This window comes from Ambystoma mexicanum, chromosome 5q, assembly GCF_040938575.1.
Source record: "Ambystoma mexicanum isolate Mex_15411 chromosome 5q, UKY_AmexF1_1, whole genome shotgun sequence".
Taxonomy (NCBI): domain Eukaryota; kingdom Metazoa; phylum Chordata; class Amphibia; order Caudata; family Ambystomatidae; genus Ambystoma; species Ambystoma mexicanum.
Window position 1 is genome coordinate 517,770,830 of NC_090933.1, and position 24,419 is coordinate 517,795,248.

Consider the following 24,419-nt stretch of genomic DNA (forward strand, 5'->3'; position numbering starts at 1 on the left):
TGAAGGGCTTCTGGGACCGAAAATGGTCCTCCTCAAGAGTGCCAAGTCTTTCCTTCGCAAGTGTGAATTACGACTCTTTCATCCTTCCGAGGCCGATACAATGTGCACCATCAAATTGGGCAATAACAACTGTTATTAGACAACCTAGAAGTAGGAGAAATCCGGCTTCAAATGCTGCATAACAACCATATGTCATTATGTAATAGCTTTTTGTAGGGTTAAGTCATACCAGACAATGATGGTGGGACAAAGAGGTATCTTTGGGAGCCTATTTTCTGCACCACTAATGCCCTCACTGTACGTCAGACCCTCATTAGGTGTTCTTCTGGGTGCACAGGTGTAGATAAGAGATGCAAGCTTTGTGGTTTTGTGGTTTTTGTACTCATGCTACAAATGTTTTTTGTGATTGGCTCAGTTGCTCTTTGAAGCAAGGCCTGCGCTTGATTGAATAACTAAACAAAAGTTAAACACATGTAATTGGTTGGTATATTTATGTTTTCTTTACTTTAAGAAAATAAAAAAGTTGTTTAAGAACATGAAAATCAAAAAAGGGAATTCCTTAAGTCGCAGGCTAAAGGAAAAAACCGCATCGACTGAAAGATCACGTGAAAACATTTACTGAAGACGACAAAGGCAAGTTAACAGACTTCAGATGCAATTGCTATTAAGAAAGCGGGACATGACAGGCGAGATGTCTGCCAGTCACTACTGGAGCCAGGATTTTATATGAGTTTCCTGAAACTTCAAGGAAAGGGGGGGAGGAAGATTTCCCATAACTCACGCTCGTTGAACAACAAGCTTAGTCATCACTAAATCACGCTTGGGATTTACTCCTGGACCGAATGTCTGAGGTTGTTTTTATGGCTTCCTCTGTAGCATTTCTCTAGTCAGAGTAGGCTGCACCAGTGAATGTCGCTGTGACGTATGTAGCTACTCTTCCTGTGACTTCCAGGCCTGCGCGCGCGCGCGCATAATCGCATTACTGAGTGTCCAATATGGCGTCGGGCGTCGGTTGCATCGGCAGGAATACGATCAGTGAGTGAGCTGGGATCCATAATCTGTTTGAAACTGATGCCTGTCAACCAGGCTTCTAATTTAGGACTTTTGGATGGTTGTTCTTAAAAGTAAAAGTTTTGTTTAGTAAACATTGGTTAAGTGATTCATGTTTCCAGCTAGGAGAGGCACCAGATGTTCCAGTAGAGGAGAGTTGCTTTCTGACATTTTTCTTTTCCCACTTAGGGAGCTGTTGTGCCAAAAGAATACAAGCTAAACATTTTTATATTCAGAACTTTTTGTTCAAGTACCTCACAGGAAAGGAAAGAAATGTTAAAAATGCATAGGTAGACTTAATATCAATGCAAGGGTCTGCAACCCGTGGCACTCCGGATGTTTTGGACTATACCTCCCATGATCCCTTACCATTGACTGTACTGGCTAGAGCCGATGGGATTTGTAGTCCAAAACATCTGGAGAACCAAACGTTGCAGACCCCTGCATTACTGCAAACAGAGTACACACCTGCAAGACTCGAGCATAATTGAGGATCTAACTGACAAATAATCCCGGATGCAAGCAAGTTCCTTGTCAGCAGCAGACCCCGCTCTCCGGTTTCCCGCGGTATTATAGATGAACAGAGCAGCCAGTGTATAAACATGGCATCCCTGCTCCATCCCTGAATTTTGCCCATGGTATTTTTGTTCATGGTCTGGCAATGAATGGGGGTCAGTAGGTCCATGGCATCCGTCCATTGACAGGGACATACAAGGACAGGCCACAGCTGTGCATTGTCGTACATGCTCAGCCGTAATTGTGTTATATGTAAGTTGACCATGGTTTTGGCCATGATCTGCGAACATGGATATCTGATTTCACTCATGACTTTTTTCAAAGATAATGATTTAGTGAGGGTTTGTTAATTTTTGGAAGGAAAACTTGTATTTCTATCACCAATACAATTGTTCTTACTGTTTTTCAGCACCACATCAAAGGAGCCACAACTTTGAAACTCCACCCTTCTAAAATTCAAATTAAATTCATCCCAACCCCCATGATTCCGCTTTTCCTCCCCCACTAACAATCTTGTTCATCTAAACAATTATTTATAACAAAATCAGTGTAAAACGCGAACAAGTTGCATAACTCTTAAGCAATATAGGGCAGTGCTGGAACATCTATTACTAGAGGGGAAAACTGCATTTTCTGTTCCTTTAGGCTGCGTCAATTTGCATAACCACTATTCTTTGACCAATTATAGAGATTTTTGTTTTTATTCCCATATAAATGTTTATTTCAATCTAACAATTTTGGGATTTATCCACCATATAATTCATTAAAGTCCTCCTAATATTGTTTGTGACTTTAAAATGTGTCCATCTTCACTGAGAAGACACTTGATCTGGAAAACATTTACTATCTGTGGTCTTCGATGGTTAACCTGCCATTCTATGGCGTTTGGCTATGGTTGACCACATTAAAAAAAATGTCAGATGCACTTGGCTCGCATCACTTCTAAGTCAGCCGCTGGCATCGGCTGAGGCAGAATGCTGGTCCCGAACCCCGGGAGGGGAACGGAAAGAGCCAACCACCACAGCTGTGGTGATCCACAGGAAGGGACCGGCTCAAGTCAGTGGCGTAGCACAAAATGTGGGGGCCACCTGCAAGCCATGCTGTAGGCCCCCCAACTCGGCAACAGATCATGGGTCACACCACACTCTGGGCCGCCTTAGATTACCATGCTTGTGGAATTCGTACGAACGTGCTGCTGCAGGGGTAAACCACACACTGCACTAGGAGAAAGATATAAATATGTGTTTTAATGCATTATACAGCACACTTTTTGAGAAAAATTGTCTAAAAGGCCAGAGCATTTGAAATGTTTTTTTTAGGGTAACACCAATCTAAACATCCAATACACGCAAGTCACCAACAGTGTACAGGAACATTAATGCTTTAATTAATATAATGTTTTGCTATTTAAAATGCCATGCCACAATGAAAACATGTCCAACTGGCTGCAAAATGTGGTTTAGACCAGTCTAAAAACGTAATAACATATTACAGTAAAGCATGCCAGGCCACATTTAGACATACCATACCTAGACTGGTTGCACCAAAATGGCAGTCGGAGAAATAACACTGGTCATGGTTATTTTTTATCACAGATGCCCAGAAAAACATACAATGCTGCAGTAAGAAACGACTGGACTGGCAGCACCCAAATGCCAGTCCAGCCAAGTAATTACACTTAGCAGGACTGCATTATTAGAGATGACCAGTTAAAAAAAGGCAAGGCAAAACAAAGAAATTACTAGACTGGCTGCACCAAAATGCCTCTCCAGCCACTAATATCATATAGCAAGCCTGCTGAGCCTGGACATGGATGACCATTACGATTTATCGCACAAACCCCATCACCCCACAATCCCCCCACACATCCCCTCTCTCTCCCACCCCCTGTCCAAATCCCTAAATTCAGCTTCTCAGCCCGGAATTACCTCCACATCCTTTTTTCGTGTCCCAGTGCTTATGTATGAGGCTCCTTGCCTCATAGGTAAGTACCTGGATGAGGAAGAGTGGGACTAGGTGTAATGAAGATTACAGATAACTAAGCCAGGCATTACTTCCATGTCCCTCTACCTCATCCCAGTACTTGTGTATGAGCCAAAGTGCCTCATACACAAGTAATGGGTCGAGGACAAATAGGGCTATGAGTAATGAAGATTACCAGTAAGTAACCATGGGATTAAACACAAGTAGTGGTGCTGGTGGCTGGGCTTCAGCCCTCCACCGCTCCACCCCTTTGACATTCTGGGCTATGTTGACTCGACCTGCCTGACCTACGGACACATTACCGGACAGAACAGGACACAGATATTAAACGGCACCTGTGTTTCGCTGTTAACAAAGGCAAAGCAATTATTAACATAAAGCATTTCCCTGTTAGTACCTGCATTCAAATGCATTACTCCTTAGGCAATTGAAATCTTGATGTGGGTTTAGTACTTGCATGCCAGGGAAGTGATTGGAAGGGTAAAGAGGGGACATGAGACCGCTTATTCTAACAGCAGTTCATAAGTGGGTGCTTTCAGACTTTAAGGAGAGAGTTTACTGCTTGTAACATTGAAGCTGCACTGGAATAGTCTCATTCGAATGCATAAAGAAGTTAGATGCCCCACACAAATAAGTTTGCCCCTCCCCACTGCCTGTGAAGTTAGCACCTCCCCCCAAAATGTAGGTTTGATTGCACCCCTGAACACAAGCACACAGACCATTCAAAACACACACACACACACACACACACACACACACACACACACACACACACACACACACACACACACACACACACACACACACACACACACACACACACACACACACACACACACACACACACACACACACACACACACACACACACACACACACACACACACACACACACACACACACACACACACACACACACACACACACACACACACACACACACACACACACACACACACACACACACACACACACACACACACACACACACACACACACACACACACCCCCCCCCCCCCCTCCCCCCCCTAGGCAGCCATCCATACATGTAAGTGTGCACCCTTTCATCACACACTCACACAGGCAGCCGCCTATACATTTAACTGTGCACCCTTTCACCATACACACACACGTCATGGGGTTGAGGGGGCCCTATTACTTCAAAAATAAATGGTTTCTTTTTGAAGTCACTCGACTTCATAAAGAAATTATTTCCATTAAGGACGGAACCAAAATGGAAATCATTTCTTTATGAAGGCAGAGTGACTTCAAAAAGAAACGGTATCTTTTTGAAGTCGTAGAGCTACCCCATCCCATGACATGGAGGCCTCCAGCCTAGAGGCTTTGATGTCAAGGGCTGGGGGAGCCCTCGCTGTAACAGAAATAATTGCTTCATGAAGGCATAGTGACAAAAAAAGGTTTTTTTTTGTCCAAGGGGGTGCCCTCCCAGGACATGTGGTGGCGGCCCTGCTTCACGTCTAGCCTGACCAACCCAGTCCCTATAGTCAATCCTTATCCATGGTTTGCCAATGACCTTGCAAACAGGAGATGCACCTATGTCAATTTCATGGTGTGCCAGATGCATAGTGTGAGGGATTGTGAAGTAAACGTTTACAGTCGAGAAGAATTGTCTTATTTATTTCATTATTAATAGATTGTAGTTTACTACAACACCATAGTGGCCTCTGGCTGCCAGAAGAAGGTAGCAGCTGGTGGACGACAGAAGTGGCAAGAGCCATGTTTTGATAGCCGCACAGAAGGAAAGGTGGTGTTGGGTATAGTTCTGGTGACTAAAAAAGAGAGGGTGCGACTGCTTGACTTGGCCTTATTGTGGCCTTATTTATAATACGCTGAAAGCCCACAGGCATCTGTTTTGTTCGTTTATGTTGTATTAGTTGCTTGTTTAGCACTTTGCGCCCCTGTTGAGGCCGTTTGAAAGTGCTGGAAGAGGGGGAAAGAGCAGTAGGAAAAGTAGGGAGGCAGAGTGTGAGGCAGTGGGAAGAACACACTATAATGCTATGTTATGCGGGTTGCTTTTATTCTGCGTTACACCGCTGCCAAGGCCATTTCAAAGCGCTGACAGTGAGGAGCGGCGCAGTAAGAGAAGTAAACAGAGAGATGGTGGGGCAGTGTGAAAGAGACAGCTGTTAGGCTAGTTGCTTTACTCTGCAAATACTGTTTCAAAGTACCAAGTGTGAGGGGCTGATTTGAAGGAAAAGTAGAGATAATAGGGATACTCTGTACATTCATTTTGTCACTTCCATGAAGATGTTTGTCTTTTAAGCGACACAGCCAATAAGTAGTACAGCACAGGGCCTGCCCACAATTAACCCTAGTCAAAACAGCAGTTGCAGTAGTTGGACGTGGAACAAGAATAAAGTCCTTTCATGTCTCTGCACCGCCCACTGAGATCTAAGCATCTGGCATATGGTTTAATGCAGACACAACAAAAAATGTCATGTCAAATTAAGGGCGTACAGTAGTTTGTTTCTTGCTTTGTGTCACATGTGCCTTTGTCACCCAAAGGGTTTGTCCATGGAAAAAACATTTATTCTAAGAAATAATTAGTGCCAAATTAGTAGTAGTGCTGCCGTTAATTCACTCATGCCATGAGCTTACCATCCAGAGTAAACACAAACTGTTTGTTTTGAAACAAATAGTTTTCATAATGTTTGAACATCTGGACAGCATGACACTACTCACATAAAAAGTGTACGCTGGAGAGCAGATTATATTTAATGGACTTCCACAACAGGACTGCAAGACTTGTCCTTGGTCTCAAGCCCATGGATCGTATTTCTCCAGCACTGAAATGTCTGCATTGGCTCCCAGTGGCTGCAAGGATTATGTTAAAAAAACCTCTGCATTGTCCACAAGGTCTTCTGGGTCCTGGGTCCTCAATACCTCCAACTCTCTCTTCGTAAATACCTTCCTTCTAGAGCTCTTCCTCGCACCTTCACCTCCAACTCCCTCAGGGTCAGTCGCTACTCCAAGCAACGAGTTGGTGGTAGATCTCTTTCTTCGGCTTGGGCCTCCCTCTGGAACAGCCTCCCTGCCTCTCTGAAACTTGAGGAGAACCATCTCTTGTTCCGGAAGCACCTCAAGACCTTCCTCTTTGCTTCTGCTTTATCTCTTCCTCTCTCCTGCTGATTTCCTGGCTGATACTGCACTGGTCACCTGTCTACCCTCTGATTTCGGGCCCAGGTCCATGCCAGCCCAATTGCACACCCGCACTACCTCCCGGCAACCCTTGCACTTGGGTCTGTATCTGTAACCCTACAGTCCCCCTACCTACACTTTTGGACACCTGCTGTCTGCACTTACCCTTGCACCTGCCACCTGCTGGCCGCACTTCTTGTTATTGTTTTGATCCCATGTACAGCACTGCCCCTCCCCTTTACCCTGGCACTTTCCCCTCCCCCTCCCCTGCACTTGCGCAATCTCAATGTCACTTGGCCTAATAAGATCGTTGTCTCTATCCTCCCTCTGTTTCCCCTTCCTTGCCTCATTGCGCCTTGAAGCACTTGTGTATAGGCGCGTTACAAATGCCATATCATATTATATCATATATCATGGAGGGAGCACGAGATGCTGTACAATGGGAATGCAATATGTGTCCAATTGTTCAAATGGTCCAACATGGGTTCTGCCCAGGCATCACATTTTTTACTGTAGGAAATGTGTTGAGCTTGCCATCGTTCCCTGCGAACTCTAGGAATGGACACACAAATGTGATTGACAAATAATTTAACTTACCAACAAAACTAGAATAAAGTCCCAGGTGTTTTTGGGTGAGTTAGTGGAGAAGGTGGCCGTTGCTTGCAGGCGAGGGTGTATCTTTCGAGGATCCCCTGTCTGGAGCACTTGGTGGGGATTCAGAAAACTGCCCAAAGGCTCATCTGACTTGGGATCCACTTGAGGATAAGACAAGGCTTGTGTGGTCCTTGTATCACTCCATTAACTCTCCCGATTGATAGACCAGGCTTCCTTCGCTTTGCTACGGTTCTGTTTAGGACCCAGTGTTATTGTGTTAAGGTGGTCTTTCTTTTCAGCCCTCGTTTCACCAGCATCCATTTCTGTGTGAAAGACTGTCCACACAGTAGGGAAGCCCTTAGATATAAAACATTTGCTTCTGAAGCGTTGCCTCGTGGCCATTAGTTCTTGTTACCCCTCCGAGCCAATGGTATCTTCCTATCGTCCTGCTGTCTCTGTGTCCTTCTCCTTCTCCAGCCTGAGCTGGGAGACTACGATCTGTGACCAGGCTGACAAATGGTCAGTGCACACTCCCTGTCATTAGCGCCACTATCTTTTTGGGGTAATCCATGTTATTATGATATGATATGATATGACATTTGTAACGCGCCTATACACAAGTGTTTCAAGGCGCGACAAGGCAGGGAGGGGGGGACAAAGGGAGACAGACAGCGATCCTACTAGGCCAGGTGTCATTCAGATCGCGCAAGTGCAAGGTTAAGGGGACGGGAAAAGTGCAAGGGGGAAAGGGAGAGGGGAAAGTGAAGTACACGGTTAGTAACGAACAAGATAAATAATAAGGGCCAGCTGGTGGCAAGTGCAAGATAAGTTTAGTCAAGTGCTGGGAAGAGGGGCTGTAGGGATACAGAGACAGTCCCGCAGTGCAGGGGTTGCCGGGAAGGCAGTGCAGGGGAGAGTGGCTGGGCCAAGGACCGAGATAGGTGAGTGGCCCAGTTGCTGATTTAGTACAATTTCAGTGTTTTAGCAGGGGAGAGAGGGAGAGAAAGCAGAAGCAAAGAGGAGGGTTTTGAGGCGCTTCCGGAACCGGAGATGGTTCTCCTCAAGTTTTAGGGAGGCAGGAAGGCTGTTCCAGAGGGAGGCCCCTGCAGCAGAGAGAGATCTCCCACCAACTCGTTGCTTAGAGAAGCGGCTGACCCTGAGGGAGTTGGAGGCGGATGAGCGAAGTGCACGAGAAGGAAGATATTTAGGAAGGGAGAGTTGAAGGTATTTTGGCCCCAGGCCCCAGAATGCCTTGTGGACAATGCAGAGGGTTTTGAACTTAATCCTCGCAGCCACAGGGAGCCAGTGTAGCGATTTCAGTCCTGGAGAGATACGGTCCCGGGGCTTGAGGCCAAGGACAAGTCTCGCAGTCCTGTTCTGGATGAGTTGCAGAGGGCGGAGAGTAGAGGCAGGCAGATTTAGGTAGAGGCTGTTACAGTAGTCCAGCTTCGAGAGAACCAGGGCTCTGGAGACAGTGAGCTTCTGGGGGAAGGAGAGGAAAGGAACGATACCTCTGAGGAGGTGCAGCAGGTAGTGTGACTTCTTAGAAATGTCAGAAATGTGAGGCGAGAAGGAGAGAGTGGAGTCGAAGATGACCCCGAGGTTTTTAGCCTTGCAGGTAGGAGCAGGAAGAGGGCCAAGCGAGGCCGGCCAGAGAGCTCCAGGGAAGGAGGGAGTGGGTGTGCCGATGAGTAGAATCTCGGTCTTACTGGCATTAAGGCAGAGGTCGTTGGCGGCACACCATTCCTGGATAGCAGAAAGACAGTCAGAGATGAGGGAAGGAGAAGAAGAGGCCGAGGGTAGCCTGAAACTGAGCTGGGTATCATCAGCATAGCACTGAAAGTAGGGGCAGAGAACAGCGATGCGGTGGGCGAGAAGTGCCAGGTACTGGTTGAACAGCCAGGGAGAGAGGTTAGAACCCTGGGGGACACCACAGGTAGAGAAAAAGATGTCAGACAGGAAAGACCCCAGTTGGACCTGGGAGGGTCGATTTGAGAGGAAAGAGGTCAGCCAAGCCAGAGCCTGGCCAGTGATACCCAGGTTATCACGGAGACAGTTGAGCAGGATGGTATGGTTGACAGTATCAAAGGCAGAAGAGAGATCAAGCAAAATGAGAACACAAGGAATGTTAGAGCCAAGGTTCGAGAGCATGTCCTACAGGGAAAAACAAAGTGATTCATAGTATTACAGCTCCCAAAGGAACAGGAGACAATGCTTTCTCCACAAATGGGGGAAGCAAGTGGCCTTAGCATTGCTTTAGTGACCCACATTCTAAGCACACGCAGGCCGTGGACTGCTGGCATTGCATGCAACCTATATTTGAAGCTTCTACTCTCATGTCCCTCCCCTTAGATGTCCTACACCTCCTGGATATCAAGACAGGCCAGGCAATGGGCTCATGTAAACTGCCTGGCAGCCATTCTATCTATGTTGTGGTCGGCAGTGGTTTCACCTCCCCAATATTTATAGTGAACTGTTTGTTTGTGGCAATTTGATCCCCACAACATTGTAATGTTATGGTGATCAAATTGACACTACCAAACAGTCCACTTTAAAAATGTTTGTAGGGAGAGAGGGTATGCAGGGACGATACAAGTGGGGAAAGACAGGGAGCAGCAAGGAGGGAGGAAATGGGTCCCCCTATTATTGGAAAGAAGACAACAATTATATGGCAACCATGATATTTGACACAGCCAGACAGTCCATTATAAAAAATGTGACCATGAAACCCTGTAGACTTAACCCTAGACCCCTTATATTTATAGGCCTTTTGGCCAAAACGGCTGATGGATCCTGTGGTAAACATGCATGTCCCTCTGCTCAGGGCGTGGGTACACCTTTTTCGAGAAAGGCCCCCAAAAGACCATAGAAGTGTTTCAGAATTAGCAAGTAAACATGGGCACTCTGGCTACCTGCCACTGTCTATGGCGTCTGATGCCGGCTTTATCGGCCAATAAAATCAGTTCTTAAAGAAAAGATTGGGCCCATTTATATCTTGTTTTTTTCACGTTTTGTAAAAAGAACCTTGAACTTTTCATCCTAATCACCAAGCTGATCCGTGTCTGCAAATCTTTCCATTCACTCTTTACTTCAGGTTTTTGGTAATTATGGCAAAAAAACAAGCCTGCTCCTATTTTTAAGATCTTATGGATTTTAGGACCCGGTGGACTTCAAAGGACAAACATTTCCACTTTTGAGGAGCCCATGGACAATATTGTACCTCCACCTTAAGGAAGAGCCCCTAACAATGTTTTTTTTGGTGTAGAGAATAATGTTGTTGAGGGCCCCTTGTTTGCGCATAGTCCCTCATGAAAGTCTGACAGGGCTTGTTATAACATTACTACCAAGAATATGTAACGGTTCATTGAGAAGCCACCCTCAACACACGGAGTTCCTTCCCTACCCACTCACCTGGTTATGCAACAAACTGTTTAACAGATTCTTTTTTTAGCCCTATCTCAGACACATATAACGCCCCTTGGATCCCTCTCCCCTGAGCTAACAATGAGCCAAGAACCAGGCCGGTGTACGGGAAATATGTTTATATTTATTTAAATTAAAAGTAATAAAAAATAGCACAAAATGTCAAAAACCACTTTATCTTTGGCACAAAATAATCGACTTCTCTCAGCATAAATAAATCAAAAAGTGAGTTAAAAAGAACACAATCACATTTCTTTACTTTCTGCAAATTTCACTTCCCAAAATAATTACACTGGTCAATAACAAAGGCACTTATGTAATGTTGTGCGATTTTGATTTTCCTGCAGGCGTAAAAGGCTAGCAGTAGGATATCAGGATTGGTAATGATGATTTCACGCACACTTTTGGTTTAAAATAAACACATGGTGATTTATCAATTTGTTTTTCAGCCCCCCCCCATTGCTTTGGTCTATGTTGGGAAGTCAGACAGAAAAATCTGAATGCTTTGGGGAATTTTGAATTGCAGACCCCCCTTACTGAAAGGCCTGTGTTGGGAAAGCTGGACAAAATAAAGACACCCCTCTTCCCTAAAGAAGTTGGTGTCAGCAGGACAAAAGGATTACCCAATTAAATTATAGGCTATAGTTTTCAGCGCACACTGGGAAGTGACCTTTGTTCATTTCGTATTTTAACAAAATTCACCCCGTAGTGTACTGCCAAATGGGGAATTCATTCATTAATATTTTTGGTTAAATAGGCTAAGGATCTACACAGTTTTGCCCCCAACCCCACCCACTATAAAGGGAAAGGATTCAAGGCAAGCAGACTCTTCCATCCTTTGGTTTCCAGGGCTCAGTTCTACTTACATAGCAAGCCCATGTTTAAGGTTCAGGAAAGCCAGCTGCATGTCAGGAGACTCTGGAAAGATAGGGCAAGGGTCTGCTCACTCCACTCTCAAAGATGGCCTCCCACTCTCCACCATAGGACCCAGTCAGCTTTGAGGCCTTCCAAAAGATAGACAGCTCCACCCAGATGCACTCTCTGCAATCTCCTCTGGTGTCTCCTTACAGCTGTCAGATGATTCGTTTCAGCAGCTTTCATGATGGTCTGCCTCTTCTCTCTGTGATGTTTTTCTGTCTGTCTTTCTTTCTGTCTGCTCCTGTGTCTTTTATGTCCTTTTCCTGCGTCCCTGTCCTAGTGCAGTCCCCCTTATATAGCAGCGATGACACCACCAATCTTGGGGAGGTACCCTTCAATAATCTCTGCCACTAGGATTAGACAGTTACCCTTCTCTCTCCTCCCAAACCCATCCTCCAAGTCAGGATTGGTTTAGGGGACTGGAGCAACGTATGGCAATTCCCATTTGTAATCTCCCTTTGTTCTCCTTTCAACTTTTTGGCAAAAACGAGTTATGTATCACAACGTCATAATTTTATTTAGCAACTGCCATACTAAACATATTTTCTTTTTTTTTTTTTAAACTTCTGTTTATTGGCAGGTGGTTAAGACAGGTACAGCACAGTTAGCATGTAAGCAAGAAAAAACAGCATAACAGTATCAATATACATTGCCTCATAAATAATGTCAACTTCACATTTTAGAGGGGAGAACATAGTGGAACAGTAGAATAGTACGCATGCGGCAAGTGTCAAGATGAGTCCGGTGGTACCGGTGAAGGGGCGGAGGTCCACTCGGCCCCATCCTTGCTGTTCAGGTAACTACAGAATTCAGTCCACACATTTGCAGGGCGGGATGGGGCGGGCAAGGTGCCGATGTACTCCTCCTCACATGTTTGTACCCATGTGAGGGCCTTTAACCACATGTTGAGGGTGGGGGGAGTGCGGCGCTTCCAGCATTGTAATATGCATCTTTTGGCAACAATAGCACTAACATTCAAGACTTTTGACAGTTTCCTCACATTTTCTCCCGTCCAAATGCCAAACAGCAAGGCCAATGGGTCCATCTCTACCGGGGCGTCAATTATCTCAGAGAGCGCCTCTGTCACCTCCACCCAAAACCTGCGCAGCGCAGCACAGGACCAAAACATATGAGCATGATCTGCTTCATTTGATTCGCATTTCGGGCATTTATGTGTCGAAGTAAGCGTGAATTTTGCCACTCTGTACGGCGTGTAGTAGAGCCTGTTGAGTAATTTGTATTGAATGCAGCGGAACCTGGCACTGAGTGATACTTTGCGCGTGTGTGCACACATTTTGCCCCACATTTCGTCAGTGATCTCTGTTCCGAGCTCACTGGCCCATGCCTCCCGTGGTGCCGGGGAGGTATTCTCTATTTTGCCCATCTGCATTTTATACAGGGAGGATATTATGCCCCTACAGCCTGTGGAGTTCGCTATGTACTGGAGTTCAGGTGAATCTGGAGGCTCCTCTGGGAAGGAGGGCCACATTGTCCGTACCGCTGCTCTCAATCTGTAGTACTGCAAAAAGTCAAGCGCAGAGCTGGAGTGCCCGGGGCGCAATGTTCGGGGGGTAATGAATGAGCCATCAGGTTACAGGTCAGTCAGGGCACGATATCCCAGGCTCTCCCAACGTTGAGAGAGGTGTTGGTCATGTGTGGGGGTGAGGCCGGGAAATTGCCATAAGGGGAGCCACTTATAGTATGGGCGCTGTACAGGACTGGGGGAAAGGATATTGTTCCATGCCCTAATCGTGGAAGCTACCGGGTCCCATGGGGGATCCGCACGGAAGCCATGGTGTAATAGGAGGGTCATGATGTGGGTACCGTCACCCGCCATTTTTTCCAATTTAACATGTGGGGGCGGGTTGGGGTGTGTGTACCAATGGGTAGCATGTTGGGCCTGTGCAGCGTTCCAGTAGAAAGTTAAATCGGGGGCAGTAAAGCCCCTCTTCTCATAGGGCAGGGTCATATGTGGCCACTTCTTGCGGACCGCCCCAGAATGGCAGAGAAATTGAGCAACGACGCGTGGAGCCTCTTGAAATACTGCTTGCCTGGCCACACTGGCACATTTACAAATATATAGAGTAGCTTAGGTACCGCGATCATTTTTATTAGGGAGAGTCTACCAGCGAGGGATAGAGGGAGATTGCGCCACCTAAGCATCTTGGATTCAATGAGCTGCGCCGTTGCTTCATAATTGTCTGCCAGCAGGGAAACTTTAGCCCGTGACACCTGAACCCCGAGATACTTGATCCCAGCCGGGGACCAGCGTAGGGGGAACTTACAGGACGGTTGCTGAGTTGTTTTAGTGAGGGGGAAGATTTCGGATTTTGAGTAGTTTATGGTGAAGCCCGAATAGGTGCCTATTTTTGTTATATCTCGAATGATAGGGTCCAGGTATATGGAGGGTTGTCTGACGTAGAGGAGTACATCATCCGCGTACAGCGAGATGATTTCCGGTGTGCCCTGCAACCGGACGCCCTTATGAGTATGTCGATTTCTGACATGATCGGCCATGGGTTCAATGGCAAGCGCAAAGAGGATGGGGGAGAATGGGCAGCCTTGTCGGGTACCCCTGTGTAACTCGAAGGGGGAAGAGGGGACGGAGTTAACTAGCACCCTTGCCGACGGTCCCGTGTACAACAGTTTTATGTAGGAAATCATGTTTGGCCCAATTCCCATTTTCTCCAAGACAGCCCACAAGTATTGCCACGAGACCATGTCGAACGCCTTTTGGGCGTCTAGTGTGACTGCCACTGCGTCCGCGTTTGGGTGGATTCTAGACAGTACGTTGAATAGGCGCCGGACGTTAAATGCCGTAGAGCGGCCAGGGACAAATCCGCTCTGGTCGGCATGGACTAAGTGAGGCATGAGTGGGAGGAATCTATTGGCAATTACTTTAGCAAAGATCTTCATGTCAGTATTAATGAGGGACAGGGGCCTGTAGGAACCACATTCGTCTGGAGGTTTCCCTGGTTTGGGGAGGACTGTGATTAATGCTTCTCTTAAAGAGGGGGGGAGGGTGTGTGAGCGGAGTGATTCGGTCCAGACCCCATGCAGTATCGGCACCAATATGGCAACATGCTCTTGATAAAACTCAGATGTGAGTCCGTCGGGTCCCGGGGCTTTGCCCTTAGGGAGATCCGAGATCACCCGGACTATCTCGTCTAATGAAAATGGGGCATCGAGAAGTTCCCTGGTGCCTTGAGAGATCAAGGTCATAGGGATGGACTCTAGCAGGTCGTCAAGGTCACGGGCCGTGTGTTCTGGTTGGGGCCGTATAGAGTGGCATAAAAATTGGCAAAAGTGTCAAGGATAGCATGGTCTGACCAGTGTCTCGACCCATTATCATCGATAATACTATCTATACGAGTCCCACCTCCCTCAGAACGGACCAGCCTGGCCAGGGTTCTGCCCGGCCTGTCCCCCTCGCCATATCTTCGGGCGGGTATAGTATCTCACTTCGCTAAGGGCATGTGCTTCAAATAGTTCCAGTTCCGTCCTAATTTTCGCTAGGGTGGCAGGTGCTGGCTTGGAGGTATACTCTTGTTCTAAAGTTTTAAGTTTGGATTCGGAGAGGTTTAAGGCCTGTTTTATGGATTTGAGGACCCCTGCTTCTTTAGAGATGCACATTCCTCTGATGTAAACTTTGAATGCCTCCCAGCGGGTCCCCTCGGACGTGTCGGAGACCTTGTTGTTTTCGTAGAACAGGTTTATGTCGGCTAGTATCTCCGCCCTAAAAACGATATCTGATAGGGCGTTGGATTTGAAACGCCAGGCGGGGCGAGCCCCCGAGGCAAAACCCAGCTGGATCTGAAGTAGCACGGGGGAGTGGTCGGAGAGTGTGCGCGCCAGAATCTTAACATCGGAAACCCTGCCCATCCGGCTACCTGACAGGAGGAATAGATCTATTCTCGAGGAACTATCGTGTACCGTGGAGTAAAAGGTGTAGTCCCTCTCCTGGGGGTGGAGTGTTCTCCAAGCATCATGTAGATTCAAGGAGCTCATGTGGGTTAGCAGCCGCTTGGCCGCTCGGGTTATAGGCCTCCGGGCCGTAATTGTCCTGTCTAGGGCCATATCAAGTATGAGTTTCATGTCGCCGCCCCATACAATGGGGACATCAACATATTTCATGAGAATGGAAGACACCGTATCCATGAAGTCGGGAGAGTCAATATTGGGAGCATACAAATTCACAAGCAGGCATTCTTCGCCGGCTAAGGTGCAGTGTAGGATCACAAATCTGCCTTCAGGATCAATGTGGGATGTGTGAAGTGTGAATCCGATTGATTTGTGGATGAGAGTGAGGACACCCCTGGACTGAGTGGAGTACTGAGTATAGTACCTGTTGGGGCCCTAGGACTGTGCGAGGTTTGAAGCCAAGAGTTTCTTAGCGTGTGTCTCCTGCAACAGGAGAATCTTGACCCCATGCCACTGTGCATACGCAGTAATTCTACGAGATTTGGTAAAATTGGTCAACCCCCGTACATTCCACGTCAATATCCTAATAGCCATACTAAAGAGTTAAGGGACATCCCAGATGTGGATTCTCACTTTGAACATTAACTGGAGCGCTGTGATGAGGCAGGCCTGCCACCCTCCGCACCGGTCAAGACCAACCCGCCATTTTGTGAAAAACAAACCCCAACTGTCCCTCCCGCCACCCTCACCGCCCAGTAATAACTAGCAGTGTATAAGCAACCACCCTGAAGCGAAACTGCGTGCCAACCCCAACTCGGCAACGCCTGACAAGTAGCCCAAACGGGGCTCGAACACAAACTTACCGCCATAAACGGCATTGCAGCTGCAGTGGGGGCTGCTGCTGCCGTCTAGCCCACCAATATTAAAACTTTGGATGAATAACAACATACGCATTTTCCAGCATTGTTCAATATTAGAGTAGAGGTTACGAATAAAGGATAACCATTGTTTTCAGAATAGCAAGGACGAAATTGGGTCTGCCGCAGGTCAGTGGACGACGGTGCGGCCCGGTTTCTGGAGTAGTGTCCTGGGTTTTGGCAATAGAATCATGAAACACAGAGAGGCGGCACCCACAGGATGAGAAGTACTAGCTAAGGTGCCAGGGGCCCGCGGCCGGCCAGCAAGTGGGATGACAGGTGGGGGCGGGCCGCATTGCGCCAGGTGAACAGTATCACGGCCTCATCATCCGCCAGAGGTCAGCGGAGGAACCTAGAGAGTGCAAGGTCAATCGTCGTCCATTTGTTCCTCCGGAGGATTCAACAGGGGGACCTGTGCTTCAATAAACTTAACGGCCTCATCCGGGACCGTAAAGAAATAGCTTTTTTTTGCGATGAATAAATTTCAGGCGAGCAGGGAAAAGCATAGAGTACTCGATTTTCCTATCTCTCAACATCTTCTTAACCCCGCTAAATCGGCGTCGCTCCATCTGGACCCCCACCGAAAAGTCAGGGAAAATTCTGATGATTTGGGACTCAAGCCTCAGTTCCCCTCTCTCTCTGGCCAAACGGAGAATGTGATCCCTGTCTTTTATTTATTTATTTAACATTTATAAAGCGCTCACACAGCCCACAGGCATCGAGGCGCTGTTACAGGAATTGTTTGTTTTTCTTAGTTGTGTAATTGTGTTGTTTTTTTTGTCTTAGTTACGTATTTATAACGCGCTTAAACACCCAGAGGTTTCTAAGCGCGGACCCGGGGATCGAACCCGTTGTTGCTTTGTGTCGTCTTGCTTCCAAGACGCGCACGCTGCCGCTGAGCTATCCTCCCGGGACGTACTAGCTGAGTACTTTTGCGATGATTGGCCTGGGGAAATCCCCAGGTTTAGGGCGGGGCGCCAGAGAGCAGTGCGCTCTTTCAACCGTGAAGAATGGTGAGAGCTCAGGGTTACCCAGGAGATCTTTGATGAGCTGCTCAACCGCGAGCTCCATTCGGCCCTTGAGTGCTGATTCGGGAACCCCCACTATTCGAATGTTATTCCGCCGTGACCTCGATTCGAGGTAATCGTTCTTGGCCTTGGCCTGTTTCATGTCGCGGACGAGCTCTGTAACTGTGGTCTGGAGGGTATGAATGTGATCTTCGTTGGTACCTATCCGCTGCTCCGTCTTTGTGAGCCTGGACCCGTGCTGGTCGATTTGAGCGCGTAGGGAGGCGACATTGGCGTTGATGTCCTCCAGCTTTTCATGGAAGGATGCAAAGTTTTTGGCCATGGACTCCATCATGGTGGTGAGGTCTGGTTGTGGGGGATCCGGCAATGTCTCGCAGTCTTCCTGTGTCGCAGAGGAGGACGCAGGATCCGCCCGAGGGGCCGCCTTGGCAAATTTGTCCATAGCGCCCACTTTGTTAGCCCCCACGCTCTGTTGGACATTATAGTGGTGGGGGGTCTCCAGCAAATCTGGCAGAGTCAGAGATGGACAATGGCTGAGGAGTCGCCGGAGGAGACGGAGACAGGGCTGTAGCCGCCATTCTCTAGTATTGTAGGCCCAGAGGTGCTGATAGTGTGCCGGCAGGGTGGGGAAGGCGGATTACAGTGTGGCCGCAGAGATGATGTAGGCCAGCAGGGGGTATGCGTGGTCCAGGACAGTGCGGGTCTCGTGGGAGGCGGAGGCCTCGTCGGTCAAGGGAGCTTAGGGGCCCTGCGTATCTTGTGCGGGCGTAGGATCACCCACACCGGGCTGAGCCCAGAGCGCCGAGGCGGCAACCAGGCAACAAACAGTTGGAGAGGAGACCCCACACCGCCCAGGGAGTGACACCACCAGCTGTCGGACAGTAGAGTGAGTGGGGGCAACTCCACCTGCAATGGCACCCCGCAGTATGTCGGTCCTCTGTAGCGGCGCCGGCCCCAAGAGATCCAGAGCGAGATGCGGCGAGAGGCAAGGAAATGGGCGCGTGATCACCACCCCTAGGTGGGCCGCAGCGCCAGAGGGGAGGCAGGATGCAGAGCCCCACTTCACAGAGAAGAAAAAGACAGGTGGGGGCCAAGCCCCTATGCAGGCAGCCCAGCAGCGAGCGAAGAAGGCACCCAGGCAAGAGTAGAAGTGGCCGGAGGAAGCAGGGGCCCGCACAAGCAGGCAGCAGGGAGAATGAGACGTAGCCCCCAGCACCCACCTTGCGGCCTCTGGGGTGGCTAGACCCGCTCGTCGTCTGAAGAATAATGGGTACAGGCCCACAGCTGGCAGCAGTTCGTCGGGGTGATCCACGTGGCAGATTGGAGAAGGTGAGTGATGGGAGTCCCAGTGGCGGCGCCCGCAGGATGTGTTCATTGGCTTCCCCCCTCCACGGGGGAGCGACCGCCCGCTCAACAGACGGCCCGAGCAGCCAGCCCAGGCAGTCGCCGGCACCACAGCCAGCAGGGCCCCCTCATTTCAGGAGCGGGCGAGAGGTCCGTCCCCCTCCCGCGGCGGTAGCGGGTCACCGCCCAACCCCAGCGCACGGGGCTCACCAGGCGCCGCGAGCCCGCAGCAGCCGGGCAACCCGCAGGGCCGCTACAAGGAGGACAGGTGCAGCAGCGGGGAGGCGCCGCCGTCAGTCGCAGGCAGCAGCGTGGGAGGAGCGGGAGCCACAGCTCCTCCCGACAATGGAGATGCAGGTGACAGGAAGTCCCGGGTGCAGACTCAGCGGGCAGCAGCGCGAGGAGGCACCGCGGGCGGCCGCCAGCGGCCTCAAGTGATTCCGGGAGGCCTCGGATGTCAGAAGTGCGGGTCCCGGGCACCGATTCGGCCCAACAGGAGGGTGTAGAGGACGATGCCATCAGAAAAATCGTTGCCGTGGCTGCAGCAGGCAGATAGGATTAGCTCTGATATGGCAAGGATTCAGGTGGGTCTCGACAGAGCTCCAAAGCTAAGCGGCCATCTTGCTTGGCTGCTCAACAGCGCCCCCCACTAAACATATTTTCTGTTTCAGCTAATCATGGAGAATTAGATGAGCCGACCACCAACTCCATGACATGTAGCACTGCCATGTGGCACATTTCTGCCATTTCCATAAAACAGGGTTGTTGTATTGGAATGGAACATAGTCGTCTTTGAAGTCTTGTCTCAGTAGCCAGTTCTCCTTTCCCAGGATATCCCCAAGCATACGGATACCCTTCATCTTGAATTGTAGGTATTTCAGCCTTTTGTTAAGATCTCTGAGATTGATCAACAACCACATTTTCGCCTTCCTGCTCACTAAGGGCATGTTGCTAAACAAAAACTGCCCTCACACAGAATCAGTCTCTCCCCACCCCCCCCTTCCCCTTGTGAGCCAAACGCTATATTGAAACCGATGCAGGATTACATTCAAACCTGTCGAAGCCCACATCCATTTGCACCAACATAGCCCCAGAATTGGCTTTTTTTTAGTCGTGTGAAGTGGATTTTAGTTCATTCAGTGAATATATTTCAACTACCCTTTCCTTCAACGGGGTTCCGGAAGCGGCCAGCATGAGCAGTCAGCTCCCTGTGTGTTTGGTCGAAGGAGAAATCAAACAGAGGTTTAAATGTCAGAGAAGAGTGTAGATTAATAAACTGTATTCTTCTTCTCCTATGGCCCCAATTAGAGCCCTCTCCTCCTACACCCCTTTCTCTCTCTTGTTTCACCCTTCTCTCTGAAAATGCATATTTGTTCCTGCCTCAACGGGCCAACCCCATTGATGTCCCATCTGATCGTCTTCAATCGGCTTTAATTTCCATGGTATGCCCTAATTTCTCATATAGCTGGCTTCACTTTGAACTCCTGTATTTCCGCTGTATTTTTCCATCTTCTTTAAAGCATGCTACTGTTCTTACTTAATTTCAAAACCTACTCTCAATCCTTATCGTCCCTCTGTCAGCCGTTTTCCTAATTTTTCTCACCAAACCTTTGGGACATGCTGCACATTCTCAGCTTTCTCATTAACTTTTATCAAATAAATTCTTCCCTCTGAATTGTGTCCTCCCTATTCTACTGAAACTGCTCTGTTGGATGTCACAAATGTCCTTACTTCTTTCCCTCAGTCTAGATATTCTTCCATACTAATTTTTCTTCTGTTCTTCTGTTCTTCTCTTCTTTCTCTTAGTACGTGTGGTTCTGTTCTTTATTGGTTTTCTTCTTATCTTTGTAATCACACTATCACTGTCTCATGAGCTGGCGATTCTTCCTGTTCCCTACCTTTGCGTTTTAGGGTCCCAGAAGGCTTGGTTCTTGGCCCCTTACTTTTCCATCTACATACTAGTCCTCTTTCTGCTGCTATTCTTTCATTTGGCTTTCAGTGCCTTTTTATTCTGATAAGTCTAAGATCTCGTTCTCTTTTTTCTCGTTCTCTGATCAACTGAAAAGCTTTCAACATTTAGCCCTTTTGTTCATTTTAATCCAGCTAAAATAGAGATTCTCACTTTTTTCCGTCATCGCCCCACTTCCACTTCTATTTTATTATTTCTGTCCTGATTCCCTCTCTCTATTTTGTCATCTGCTCATAATCATGATGTTATTTTTTACATCTTAGTTTCCTTTTCTCTTGCTTCATCTGGTCGTTTCGTTTCCACCTGTGTAATATTTGTAAAATCCATCCATTGCTCACCTTTTTGGCTACCAAAACTTGTATACTCACTTTGTTTTTATTCACGACTTGACTACTGCTCTTCTTTTCTTGTAGGTCTTCCTAACCCACTTCTCTTCTGTCTGTCTTGAACTCTGTTGTTTGTCTTCTTTGCTTGCTTTCTCCGCATTCCCATATTTCTCCAGCATAGGATCTTTCATGCTGTGAATATTCCCTGTCGTCAGGCTGGGAATCCCTGGTTACTTACATTTTAATTACTTTCCTAAGGAAAAAACATTTTAAACCTTGAGTGTCTTACCCACATCGTTGTGGGTGCTTTTGGTCCCTACCAGTAGGACTTTGAGTGTATAGCTCCGCCCCAGCAGCTTCCCCTCAGATTTCAACCGTCTTCTTAGCTGGTGGGAATCCGTGTGTTCTTCTCTTCACAGAGAAATCTTCTTCAACCTTAGAAAATATAATTTTCAATAAAACAGTGAATATGGAACAAGCGACGACCCTTCGATGGCGTCAACAATGAATATAGAAACCATCGGAGACAGAAAATCCTTGTTTAGAGCCTGTGGTACATGCTGCCTAAAAGATTCCTATGAAGAGGATAGACATATAGACTGTATATTCTGCCTGTACCCAAATCACTTGTCGGAGGACTGCAAATCTGTCAGAGGTTCTCTCAAAAAACCCTCATGGACAGAAAGCGTCGACTAATCTGCTGGCTGAACGAACGATCCTACCCTGTGTCGGAGGCGGGCTCCTCAAGGAGTGGAAGAGCTACCACTTCCTCTGAAAAGCGGTCACCATCCAGCCATGAATCCAGGTCAGAAGAACGACGTGTGAAAAAACAGAAGACTCAACCTACTCAAGGTGAAGCAAAATCGTCGATGACCCAAGGCCATGCGGCCAAGCAACTCTGGTCTCCCTCCCAGAAGAAACCAGTAAGTCAGAAAGGCTTACTGTCCCTTAATAAATGGTCATCAGAGAAACCGTCAATGAAAGCGACGACGACCAAAACAGGATCATCGTCGTCCAAGTTCCACACAAGCAAGGGCTTGCGACCAACAATGACATTGGCTTCCCGATCTTCATCGAGAACATCCTCACCAATGAAAGACTAACAGAAAGACAAGTCGTCCACAAAAACTCACTCATCGATGAAGAAAAAACACTGCCCATCGTCAGAGAGGGACATAGGTCTTCTTCCGGACAGGAATCGTCAACGGCCCACTCCTCGATGATGAAATTGGGGCATCACTCGTCGACGGTCCTCTCGTAGACTATGAAAAAAAGAAAATCGCCAAGACACAGCTGCAGAAAGAAAGCCTGCCTCCCTGCGCTAAAGGAATCCTGAGAACCTCAACGGAGGACCCTACAGAACAAAGAGAACTCCCTCTAGGAGTATCACCCATACAATCCACGGAAATCATGCCAGATGAAATTCTGCAACATGAAATCATGCCAGATTTCAAGCCTCCTAGGGAGGATTGCCCAGGAGTTACAGATTCAGACTCCGAAGAATTTAAAGTAACCCAGTCCCACTCACAGGACATAGCATCCATTCTCCCCAAAAAAGAGGGGAAAGAACATCAGTAAGACAACAAGCCACGCCCCTCGGGGTTCCCCCTGCAACACCCTCACAATCAGGAGGGAAGACGGCAGCATACCCAATAATAAACACGCAGCCACTTCTATCCCTGCAAGTACTGTCAACTTTGCAAGGTCTGTTGGGACATCTCAATGCCAGGCTACCACTGCCTCAACCTCATGTGATCCCTCAACAGAGGGAGACCAAATAGCCTCAATGCAACAGTCCTAAATGGTCAAACGAAGGGATCACGGACACTCGTCCCGAGACCATGCCAAATGCCCACGTTCAGCGCAAAGGTCTCAATCCCCACCCAAACCCCCTCCTCCACATAGGGGTAGTCTGCTGGTAGGTGAACAAAAAGAAGGTGGACACAGATCAGGACACCGATCCAAGGGATACAGACTCTTACACCACATCCTACTCCCCTCGTCAGAATGATACCTGTGATACAGATGATGCATACCAAGACAAACGAGATAGTCTGACACAGCCTTCCCCACCAATCGACATTGGTGCTTTCCATGTTATGGTTTCAAAGGTGTGCCAAGAATTTGGGTTAACACCGGCAGAGGAAAAGAAAGACCATTTTCTTTTCTATCATGGGAAAACGCCCGAAAGCCGTGTTCACTATACCCATTCTGGACCACTTGTGGCAAGAGGGGATGAGAACTCTGAAGCACCCTTTCGCAGAGCCTGCAGTCAAAGATAGACTGGACAAAAAGTGCAAAGCACCGGACACGACCCCCAAGTGTCTCACCTCTCAGCCCTCACTGAATCCGTAATGTCAGTGGCTGCTACTCACAAAGCACGTTTGCAGCACAAATGCGCCACACCCCCAGAAAACGAGGGCAGGACAATAGATGCGTTCGGCAAAAAGGTACTCACCATCCGGACAACAACAGTTAAAGCAGCTAACGCCCTCGCCCTAGTAACCCACTGTGACTGCGAAATGTGGCCCCGGCTAGCTCCCATCCTTGAGCATGTACCCGAACAGCAACGAAAGGAGGCCATGACAGTTTTACGCAAGGGCGAAGAAGCTTCTAACCATAGCATGAATATTGCTGTGGACCTCGCAGAGACAGAGTTTAAACAAATTTGTAATGGGGTGGGCCTGCAAAGGCAAGGCTGGCTATGCTGCACCAACTTCAGGCAGGTGGTGCAACATAAAGTCGTGGCGATGCCATTTAAGGCCGAAAACCTCTTTGGCGACAAAATTGATGAGGCTCTGAAGGCCATGAAGGTGGATTCTGATACCGTGCGATCACTAACTGCCTTACAAGGCAGAAAGTATTTTTGTCCTTTTTGGGGGAGCCTCTGGTCAAAGCAGGACGTCTTCAACAAAAGACTCCAAGGTGTATGAGAGATCCGCTACTACTCCCAGGGATATAAAAGAAACTATCAGTCTTTCCAATTCTCCAGAGACTACTGCCAACCGCAACGCAAATGGAGCTCAGCCACCTCGCAGAGGGGTAGGCTGAACAAGTCCCAGCAATAACTGCCCCAAGGACGCACTGGTGGGAGGAAATGTGGCACTTTACATCAACAGGTGGCGATCAATAACAAAGGGCAGATGGGTGCTAGATGCTATCCAACACGGCCATCTGGTAGAATTCAAGCGCAAACAAAAAACCATACCTCCAGTAACTTTGTCACATCCGCATCAATGGAGCCTTCAACAAAATGTGCATCAAATGTTAG

At 48.1% G+C, this 24,419-nt stretch overlaps 1 protein-coding gene across 2 annotated transcripts in view; it reads left to right on the forward strand.

Annotated features, from left to right (window-relative positions):
* MAPRE2 (microtubule associated protein RP/EB family member 2) overlaps positions 1-24,419 on the forward strand; it is a 984,616-nt gene that overhangs the window by 343,040 nt on the left and 617,157 nt on the right. The gene's annotated exons all lie outside the window — the stretch shown is intronic.